General features: G+C 35.6%; 1 protein-coding gene across 1 annotated transcript in view; it reads left to right on the top strand.

Annotated features, from left to right (window-relative positions):
- The first annotated feature begins 8,096 nt into the window (after positions 1-8,096).
- Positions 8,097-12,155, top strand: part of ATP8B (ATPase phospholipid transporting 8B) — a 92,768-nt gene continuing 88,709 nt past the window's right edge. Inside the window, exon 1 of the mRNA XM_074177499.1 lies at positions 8,097-8,255. The gene's annotated coding sequence lies outside the window, so the exon portion shown is untranslated. The remainder of the gene's footprint in view (positions 8,256-12,155) is intronic.

The following is a 12,155-nucleotide window of genomic DNA, read 5'->3' as shown; positions in this document are numbered from 1 at the left end:
GTTTGATTTGATGATTTTTCAAAGATAACTGACAATGAAAGAATGCTTTCTTGGAAACTACAATTTACAACGAGTACCATTAGTATATATAACATTTTTTTATATGGCCAGTCTACTTTTTTTTACTGAAATACATTTTTAAAGTTGGACTGCCCAGATTTCCAATTCATGTGCATTTATGGTCGAAATATGCTTGAACATGAAATAGATGTTGATCAGATATCTAGTGGACTTGGAGTCAGTGGACATCTATAAGATATCAACTTTTTGTTTAAACTGAAACAGATTTTTAGAGTTAGACAGTCCAGACTACCGAATAACCCATAGCTATCCAATTCATGGTCGAAATATACTGGAACATGAAATGGATGTCCCTAAGATATCCATTGGACTTGAACTCGATGGACCTCCATAAGATATCCATAATATAACAACAATTTTTTTCAAATCGAAACAGATTTTTGGAGTAAGACAGCCCAAACTATAATGAATATCCCATAGATATCCAATTCATGGTCGAAATATGGTAGAACATGAAATGGATGTCCCTAACAAATCCAGTGGACTTGGAATCAATGGACCTCCATAAGATATCCATAATATACCAATTCTTTTTTTAAATCAAAACAGATTTTTGGAGTAAGACAGCCCAAACTAGACCAAATATCCCATAGATATCCAATTCATGGTCGAAATATGCTAAAACATGAAATGGATGTCCCTAAGATATCCAGTGGACTTGAACTAAGATATTGATTATACAATAACATTTTCTTTAATCAAAACAGATTTTTGGAGTAAGACAGCCCAAACTATACACAATATCCCATAGATATCCAATTCATGGTCAAAATATGCTATAACATGAAATGGATGTCCCTAAGATATCCAGTGGACTTGAACTAAGATATCGATTATACAATAACATTTTCTTTAATCAAAACAGATTTTTGGAGTAAGACAGCCCAAACTATACACAATATCCCATAGATATCCAATTCATGGTCGAAATATGCCAAAACATGAAATGGATGTCCCTAAGATATCCAGTGGACTTGAACTAAGATATCCATTATATAATAACATTTTTTTTTATCGAAACATATTTTTGGAGTTAGACAGCCCAAACTATACCGAATATCCCATAGATATCCAATTCATGAAATATGCTAGAACATGAAATGGATGTCCCTAACATATCCAGTGGACTCTGACTCAATGGACTTCCATAAGATATCCATAATATACCAACCCTTTTTTTTTAATCGAAACAGATTTTTGGAGTATGACAGCCCAAACCATACCGAATATCCCATAGATATCCAATTCATGGTCGAAATATGCTAAACCATGAAATGGATTTCCCTAACATATCCAGTGGACTTGAACTCAATGGACCTCCATAAGATATCCATAATACCCCAACTCTTTTTTTAAATCGAAAAAGATTTTTTGAGTAAGACATCCCAAACTATACCGAATATCCCATATACATCCAATTCATGGTTGAAATATGCTAAAACATGAAATGGATGTCCCTCAGATATCCAGTGGACTTGCACTCGATGGACTTCCAGAAGATATCCATAATATAATAACATTTTTTAAATCGAAACAGATTTTTGGGGTAAGTAAATGTGGGTACGATCTAAGTAACCATAACTGATTTAATGAGCTTTTCGCGGTTTCACCTTAATTTGGCTTGTACTGAGACATGCAAGTCTTAATCTTTGAGACAAGCATATGAGTACTGGCAGGATCAACCAGGAAGCTGACGTTCTATCGTAGAACTAGTTCAGTCTCCATAATATTAAAATAATAATAAATACGTGCGCGTTGTGTGTGCGTTATACGAAATATAAATTTTCGAAACGCCACGCTCAACAAAAAAGTTATATCTATGTGTCTGCAGCCCAAACTATACCGAATATCCCATAGATATCCAATTCATGGTCGAAATATGCTAGAACATGAAATGGATGTCCCTAACATATCCAGTGGACTTTGACTCAATGGACCTCCATAAGATATCCATAATATACCAACCCTTTTTTCAAATCGAAACAGATTTTTGAAGTAAGACAGCCCAGACTATACCGAATATCCCATAGATATCCAATTCATGGTCGAAATATGCTAGAATATGAAATGGATGTCCCTAACATATCCAGTGGACTCTGACTCAATGGACCTCCATAAGATATCCATAATATACCAACCCTTTTTTTAAATCGAAACAGATTTTTGGAGTAAGACAGCCCAAACTATATCGAATATCCCATAGATATCCAATTCATGGTCGAAATATGCTAGAACATGAAATGGATGTCCCTAACATATCCAGTGGACTTTGACTCAATGGACCACCATAAGATATCCATAATATACCAACTCTTTTTTTAAATCAAAAGAGATTTTTGGAGTAAGATAGCCCAGACTATACCGAATATCCCATAGATATCCAATTCATGGTCGAAATATGCTAGAATATGAAATGGATGTCCCTAACATATCCAGTGGACTCTGACTCAATGGACCTCCATAAGATATCCATAATATACCAACCCTTTTTTTAAATCGAAACAGATTTTTGGAGTAAGACAGCCCAAACTATATCGAATATCCCATAGATATCCAATTCATGGTCGAAATATGCTAGAACATGAAATGGATGTCCCTAATAACATATCCAGTGGACTCTGACTCAATGGACCTCCATAAGATATCCATAATATACCAACTCTTTTTTAAATCGAAACAGATTTTTGGAGTAAGACAGCCCAAACTATACCGAATATCCCATAGATATTCAATTCATGGTCGAATTATGCTAGAATATGAAATGGATGTCCCTAACATATCCAGTGGACTTGGACTCAATGGACCTCCATAAGATATCCATAATATAATAACTCTTTTTTCAAATCGAAACAGATATTTGAAGTACCGAATATCCCATAGATATCCAATTCATGGTCGAAATATGCTAGAACATGAAATAGATGTCCCTAAGATATCCAGTGGACTTGGACTCAATGGACCTCCATAAGATATCCATAATATACCAACTATTTTTTCAAATTTATCAGATTTTTTAAGTACGACAGCCCAGACATACAATACCGAATATCTTATAGGTATCCAACATAAATAAACTCATACTCTACTTCTTCAGCTCCATACAAAAATGCACTGTTTCAGAAGGAACAAATTATGTACATACATACGTCATACATCAGAAATTTCCATTAAGTTCATCTATATCAATATTTACATCATTTTCTAAGGCAAAATGGCTAAGTTTGTTAATCTTAAGGTGGCTATAGTTGCTGTAAGTATCTTTTTTACATTTTTCAAATTGATAAATTGACGCTTCTTGCCGCCTCCTTTCGTATGCCGCCTGGTTCCGTGTACCCACCTCCCACCTCATGCTAGGCCACTGTAAAGAAGGAACATTCAGTCACAAACTGGGAAAAAGCCCTCCAACACAGTGAACATGAATTATTTCAAGCGTGGGAGAAGCATCTCGTGTATCATCTCAAATTCTAATTCATGTTTATTCGAAATTGTGTTGAGAATATTGAACCATGAATTTGTTTGAAGTATCTTAATTGCTATGAACTAAGGTAGATGGCGCATAATAATATGAAATTTCTGTAATTAGGTGTTTTTTCGATTATAGACATCTGATAGGTTACATATCTAATTTAAATTATATTCAACCTGTTGTTGACAAGTGTGCGATAATCCAAATCTTATTTCAATACATATAAAGATTTGAAATACATTTTTAGGACATTTGAAACAACTTGAATATTTCCAGAACCATAAATTTGGTATATTCAACTATACAGGGTGTAGCTGAATAAGTGTAAAACATATAAGGAGGTGATTCCTCATTGAAAAAAAGATAGGATCTTTCATATAAAGAAACTTCATTGGAGCATTCCTTGTTAAGATACAGCCCCTTAGAGGGGGTACATAAAATTTATATAACAATTTTTTTCACAAGCACTGAAAAAGTTACAATATTGAAATCAACCTGACGTTTTGTATTACCAAAAAGACAGCCAGTAATTTATTTGGTTTAATCCATGGTTGTGAGGGGTGGAAAACGCAACCCCTAAAATTTATTCCCAATGTAACTTTTTGTCTTATTATTTGTTTACCATTTAAAAATTTATTTCCGATAGCCTGTTTCATTCTAAACAAAAAATATCTTTGGGTTTTTTGCCCGAACTAAACCAGTTCGCAGCAAAAAATTATTTAGGAACAACTACAGAGATACATCGTCATGTATGCGAGCTGGATTTATTGTTATTTTGTAGTTAGTACCTGCATTAAACGATTAAAGGGTAATAAACAAAACTAATTTATTAATTACGCATGCGTCTAGACGTCGGCGCATTGAGCCACGTATTCGCTCAAATATTCCTGGAGTCTCTCTGACTACCCTGCACGCATCGATGATGCGGTTTCTTAAGTCCTCTACATCGCGAACAGGAGTACGATAAACCAAATGCTGTAAGTGGCCCCAAATAGAGAAATGGAGAGGATTGAGATCCGGGGATCGAGCGGGCCAGTTCTGTGGTCCTCCTCGACCTATCCACTGATTTGCGTATGTTTAAGTTAAATGTTGACGTGCTACTTGACTAAAATGGGCGGAAGCCCCATCATGCATAAAAAATATATCCCTTCTGACGCCCAAAGGAACTTCCTCCAGCAGTACTGGATGCATTTCTTTTAAAAATTGAATGTATGCTTCACCATTTAATCGAGGAGGTAGAAAATGAGGCCCAATTAAATCATCCCCAATAACTCCGAGACACACGTTAAGAGAAAACTGTTCTTGATGGTTAGTTTCGACAATAGCGTGAGGGTTTTCATCAGCCCATATGTGGTAATTATGAAAATTAATAATCTTGTCCCGAGAAAAACTACATTCGTCTGTGAATTCTATCGTGTTCAGAAAGTCACAATTTCTTCTAATCATTTCCAGCATCCAATTGTAAAATTCAAGACGGTTCGGAAAGTCTCGCGGTAACAGTGCCTGTACTCGTTGCAGATGGTAAAGGTATAAGAGTTGTTCCTTTAGAATTCGAAATACCGTCATATGATCAACATTTAGCTGGAAAGCAATCTTTCTAGTACCGGTAGTAAGTTGTTCTTCAATCAAATTAGGTACTGCTTCCTCAAGCTGTGGTGTTCGTACTTCTCGACGGCGACCACAATCCTGCGTTCTTTTGTCGAAGGAACCATATTCTCGTAATTGTTGATTAAGTCGAGCAAATATTCTATGTGAAGGATGCTGCCGTTGATGATACATTTCAGCATATCTTCTAGAAGCTTTTAACCCATTCCCCTGCGACAGACCGTAAACGTAATGCATATCAGCCATTTCCTCATTTGTGTATGCCACTTTAATAACAAGTGAATTATTAAAGTAACAAATTAAGAACAGAACAACAACACACAGTTAGTATCAATTCAATTTCGAAAATTCACAGACTGACAGCGTCATACCAATTTAATTGTCACTATCGCCAATAGCGACCTACTAGATATATTAGTTTCGTATTTTCGCATTTATGACGATGTATCTCTGTAGTTGTTCCAAAAATAATTTTTTGCTGCGAACTGGTTCATTTTGGGCAAAAAACCCAGGAGACAATTTTTGTTTAGAATGAAACAGGCTATCGGAAATAAATTTTTAAATGGTAAACAAATAATAAGACAAAAAGATACATTGGAAATAAATTTTAGGGGTTGCGTTTTCCACCCCTTACAACCATGTGGTAAACCAAATAAATTTTTGGCTAAGTGTCTTTTTTAGTAGTACAAAACGTCAGGTTAATTTTTTAGTGCTTGTGAAAAAAATTGTTGTACCCCCTTTAGAGCTGTATCTTAACAAGGGATGCTCCAATGAAATTTTTTTATATGAAAGATCCTATCTTTTCTTCGATGAGCATTCACCTCCTTAAATGTTTTATACTTATTTAGTTACACCCTGTATAAAATGTCAAACTTCTGTATAGTTTTTCGTTAACTAATCACTTTACTGTCATGTCAACATTTTTTGTAGGAAATAACCGAAACACATTCTCCAAGTTTTAGGGTTAGAATAAATCTAAATAATCATTCCTCTAGGTAGAGAAGTAAATTCAAGGGGCCGCCTATGGACGAAGAGGTATCTGAAAAATGGAAAACCCCTGACATCTGGAGATTCCCGATGATGATTCGCCCACGTGCTGGAATATCTGTCATCTTGTCTATTACGATTCCATTATCGCATCGAAAGCCAATCAATCCATTGTTGCCAATGTTGCCATGGAATTCGGCAAAATTGTTTTTCAAATATTTTCAGATTCAAAAAGATTTCAAAAGACCTCAGTTTTCCAGAGAAGCTATTCGTATTCGTATTATCCTTATAATTCTATTTCCAATTCTCTAAAACAACACAGTAATATTGATGAATTCAAAAGAAGAGATTACTTTTTCGTATATCCCCCTTTTTTTCACCAGCCTGTGTTTGACAATTACTTTCCATATAACTTATTTCTCTTTTCATTGTTATTAATTATTAAAGTAACCCAACAAATACCAAAAATTGTGTGATGTGGATTTATGTTTTAGGATTAGTTAGGTTAGTTTTTCAAGTTATGAGTTATATAATAACATTTAAAATAGCAAGGTGGTAGAGCACCTTCGGGTTAACTCCCCTTGGGATTTCTGAGTAGCATAAGGCGAATACCATGTATCATTTTATTTTTGATTGGAAATAAATACATTATCATTATTATTATTGTGGTTTCTTGGTCAATATTCACTAAAAACGATTCCGATCATAAATTCATACCGTTATAATGTTTATGAATTACTGTACATTCTTCGTGGTATTCTCTCTCATCAGTGTTGGTGATCACAATTTCGGCATGGTTCTGCTGCTAGATGAACGAGAAACAACTGCGAGACTAACCTCTGTGATGTTGAAAACAATCTATTTTTCCGTCGCTCCCCTACGAACAACCAGTCGAAACTTGTGCGAGCTAACGACTAACGAGGTTTAACCTTTTAAAGTGTGATTCCTAACACGTTATCTTGCATAAATGTCTGTGAGATATAATTCAATATCCAGCGTGAATAAAATGGGGCTCTACAACGGAGACCTCAGATGCGATTATGCAACAAAGGAATAGAAACATCTCTACACATCTTATGCGAATGTGAGGCACTAAATCACAGGAGGCAGGCAATATATGGACGTACGAAATTAGGTACGTCCAGAAGAATATGACGAACATCCAACACGGAACCTGTACAAACTGGTACAGGGAACGAGATTGATGGAATGGGTGTCATGAGAAGATGGGAGAATAAACGCAATAAGCCCAAGATGCTGCAGTGTTTTCTGGAGACTTGGACTAAATGGACAAGTCAGACAGCTCCCAAGGTACAAAAAAACCATAGTTTTCGTATTTTTGTAAGTTTTCTGATATTTGATAGTGATTGTAATATCCAAGCTGGAACGTTATCGGATCGACACACTGTACTAGTACGTGAACTCATTTTCAAGTAAAATTTTCTTTACATCAAGTAATTTTCACCACTCTGACAACACTGTCGGAGAATTGAGCTCGCAAGCTGTGAAACAGGTGGAGGCAACGTTGCCGCAATTCAGAATTTCTCCCATAGCTTCCATACTTCAGTCCCTAACATTCGTGAAAAACGGAATTAAACAAAATCATCATTATTAAATCCTTACTGAGTTCATCAAGACTTCGAACACGGACATTTGTTGAATTCTGACTCATTACCATTTTTCAAAAAAATGTATAGGCCCTTTTAAGCTCCAGTATAATTACTTTGATTTTGAAATTTGAATTTTCAAAAGAATTCATTCACAACTTGTGGAAGAACAGTCCCAATGTTGATATGAGAAATTCAGCAATAGCCCCCAATTCCTAGTTATCTAAATTCAAATTCAAACTGAAAGTTGATGAATTATCTCATAAATTCAATTCCTCAATCGACTGAAATTTGTTAGCAACGGCAACTCCGCACGCCAAATTACCTGGCGTGTTTCTGTATTCGCCATCCCTTGTCCAAAGTGTGATGTCTGTTTATTTGGTTTCGTGCTAGCGACAATACGCGAAGAGTAGGCGAAATTTCTGAAAAAAGTGGAGCAATATGGGTTCTTTGTTTTGGTGCGGAAAACAGTGTTGCCGAAAGGGAAGAGATATTCAATAGATACGAAGGTAGGCCTGTGATCAATTTGTTTTGGTTTTTTAGAGATAACAGCCTTGGCATACTTATAGGTTAGGTTTGTAATGTTATGTTGATATGGACAGGTGCTCGATATCTCAATGAAAGTGAAATGATCGAAATACCAGTAATACCAGACGTTTATGGATATCGAGTTTATTGCCTCACTTTCTGAGTATAATACTTATTACGTTATGTCAAAGGTTTTAGATACGTACCCGGTTATTTAATCTTAATTTGCTTTCTGGATCCTTGTTTAAAAACCAGAATTTCATGCTATTTGCCCATTGTAATCTCAGTTACAATATTATTCGTGTACTTATTAGTGTAATCTATTCTGAAGCAATTTTTTTCACAATCGTCTGTCTCATGCAAGGCGTCACATAATAAATATATGCATTACAATCTACACTTAAAATTGCCAAATATTAGAAGAATCGATATAACAAAGAATAGTCTTTCAGGTAAACATGTTTTGGTCGTGATTGCTTTCGCATGTGTATATTACGGTTTTTGATTCTAGGGTCGATATCTAACGGATTGTTGTGGTCTAAGTGTTCTTTGAATCGAGTATCAATATCTCGCTGAGTCTGACCAGCATAAGTACTTTTTGTCGCAGGCTGCATATTCAATTTCGTAAATCTCAGCCCACTGAGTTTCCATCAACTTGTTTTGGGGGTTGCCAAAAGTTTGTGAAAGTTACCAGCAGTTTTGAAACTGATTTTAATATGCAGTTTTTCAAAAATTCGACAAAACCCAAGGAACTATTTTTCTTGTGGATGAGCGTGGGATTTGTCAAGAATATATTTGAAATTCTATTGTTTTTTCTATACACGTCAAATTCTGAACCGTTTAGACATGTTTTATAACTAAAATATTCACTATAAATAATGAGTGATTTTTTTTTGCTGGTATCTTTTTGGCAACACTGTTTCTGACAGATCACGCGTGAATCGTGTCTTGTGTCATTGTCAAACTTGTTCAGTTTGGTCTATAATTTAACCATGAATCGACTTACGAATGAACAACGCTTGCAAATTATTGCTTGTGACTAAATTTCGAACACAGTTTACATTATTGGACATTAAACCACCAACACGTATACGTAGAGTGAGGACTGAAGAAAATATTGCGGCTGTATCCGCCAGTGTTCGTGATGACCGTGAAATGTCGATTCGCCGCCGTTCGCAGCAATTGGGCCTCTGTTACTCCCCTGCGTGGAAAATTTTGCGAAAGGATTTGCGTGTAAAACCTTATAAGATACAGCTGGTGCAAGAATTGAAGCCACTCGACCTCCCACAACGTCTAACATTTGGTGAATGGGTGCTGGCAAAGTTGGAAGAAGATCCACATTTTTATCGAGCGACGAGGCTCATTTCTGGTTGAATGGATACATTAACAAGCAAAATTTCCGCATCTGGAGTGAATACCAGTCACAAGCATTGCAAGAGCTACCGATGCATCCCGAAAAAGTCACTGTTTGGTGTGGATTATGGGTCGGTGGCATCATCGAGTCGTACTTCTTCAAAGACGACTTTTTGTTGCCCAAAATGGAAGAATTGGTCTGTTGAAAAATAAGATGAATGTGCAAATTTCGCGATCTAAATTTGCTCAAAAGGGTCATCACTGGTGACGAATCATGGGTATATGATTATGACATCGAAAACTCAGTTCAATGATCCCAATGGAGGAGCCTAGGAGAGCCAAGACCAAAGAAGCATGCCAAACCAAAAAAGCACGCCAAATGTCAAGGTTTCGCTCACTGTGTAGTGCATCAGGAGTTCTTGCTACATGGTCGTACGGTCAATAAGGTGTATTATCTTGAAGTTATACACCGCTTGCGAGAAGCAATACGAAGAAAACGTCCGGTATTGTGGAAAAACAATTCATGGCTTTTGCATCACGATAATGCACCTGTTCACGTAATTTTTTCACAAAAACAACACTGTTATCATTCTTCAGCCACCGTATTCCCCAGATTTGACGCCCTGTGACTTTTTTCTGTTCCCAAGATTGAAGAGACCCATGAAAGGACGGCGTTTTACAACAATTGAGCAGATACATTACGAATCGCTAAAAATTTCCATTTCAGTTGCCCGCTCGGTCAGTGAACATCAGTCTTCCATACTGAGGTATATGGAATCTTGAAACACACAAAGAAAATAAATTTGAGGCCTCAAAGAAATGAGCGAAATACATCATCAACTTCATACAGTGCATTCCAGTTGAAATGAGCCAACCATCCGCATAGAAAAAATCCACTGTAGTGAAATCGGGGGATCGGGGAGGCCATTCTGTAAAAGCTATCTTCACAAATGGCCATATTGGGATTTGAATCACTCCCATATCGGAAGTTTTCAATTTACTTGCACATTCAGAAATAAGCGACACTTGTCCGAGAAACAATTGTACAACAAAGCTGGATTACGGTTCCGCATCTGCCAAGATGTAACCCATTTGTCGAAATCATCTTCGTTCAATACACGAATAATTTTCATTTTCTAAGGATGGAATTTGTGTCTATGAGGAATTCTAAAAACCTGTGTACGGCTCACTCCTGATGCTTGGTATAACTTAGTCTGAGACTACGTATTTTCCATCTAGGAAACGTGGCGTGAAAATGCAATATTAATGCCTTCCTTATCGACTATTCCTGAACGGTCATGTCTGTTATTAACGTTACCAGTTTCCACGAATTTACATAACAGTTCCAATAGATAGTTCTCACAGCACATGATCATCAGACTAGATACAAAAGTTAGACCTACCTAGGACCCATGTTATTTAACGCTCTATCCGATTTGTTGAGAAACATAAATAACTACCATTTTTTCAAACGTGAAGTTGAAGAGTAGATATGTAATATTAAAAAATCTATATTAATACGTTAATACCAGAGATCCCTTCTTTTTACTGCAGAATAATAGTTGGATGTTTAACTCGTATCTGTGTTTCAAAAATATGAATTCGTTTTTCCATTTTTTTGTTTTGAATGTTTTATAATATAATAATAATAATAATAATAATAATAATAATAATGTTTATTTCAAATAGAAAAATTAATACATTCAATAAATATAGAATAATAAACATATATGCTCACAGAAGCAAGGGGTTGCTTGTGCGTGAGTGAGATAAAGTAAGTTGATATTTAGTAAGCATATTACTGGAGTTTTTTCCCAACGTGTTTCGATCACCGGAACTAGGTATGAAGGTGGTTTTCAAAACAAGTCATACACTGCAGAGCCTTTTGGAAAGTCCAAAAGACAAAGTCGAGAATTCGGAAAAGTCTGGAATTTACGAAATTGAATGTAAGGACTGCGATGCAAAATATTATGGACAGACAAAAAGATCTATTAAAGTGAGATATAAGGAACACATAGCACACTTAAAATATGGAAGACCTGAAAAATCAGCAGTCGCCCATCATATTTTGCAACAAAACCATTCCATAGACTTCAGTTCATTAAGATTAGTTAGACAAGTTAACAACAACAGGCAACTAGATGCCTATGAGAGTGTAGAAATAAGTAAACATAATTATGTTATGAATAACGACAACGGACCAATACCAAATAGCATACTATATAGCTTGTTGAAATAATATTGTTGGGTTTACTGATTACTACAAAAAGACACATTGTAAATATATTTAGATAGGCAATATTGTGAAACTAATTTTATATAGCTGAAAATTGTTCTATATATAGCTGTAACATTTAAACATACATAAGGATATATTGTAAAATAATAGAAAGGCCAATTGTAAAATTAATTTAGGGTGGTACACTTGCATGGGTGGTATTACTGATTACCTACCTGTATGATGTACCTGATTAGTATAAGAAGCTTTAGTTTTGAGTTGTTTTTAGTTTTATCTTCTTCTTGAAGAT

The sequence above is a fragment of the Leptinotarsa decemlineata genome, unplaced genomic scaffold, assembly GCF_025532065.1.
Source record: "Leptinotarsa decemlineata unplaced genomic scaffold, Ldec_3_MD MMD2_tig00002974_RagTag_RagTag, whole genome shotgun sequence".
Lineage (NCBI taxonomy): Eukaryota > Metazoa > Arthropoda > Insecta > Coleoptera > Chrysomelidae > Leptinotarsa > Leptinotarsa decemlineata.
Note: the sequence above shows the minus strand (reverse complement) of the source record. Positions and strands in the feature narration are given on the sequence as shown.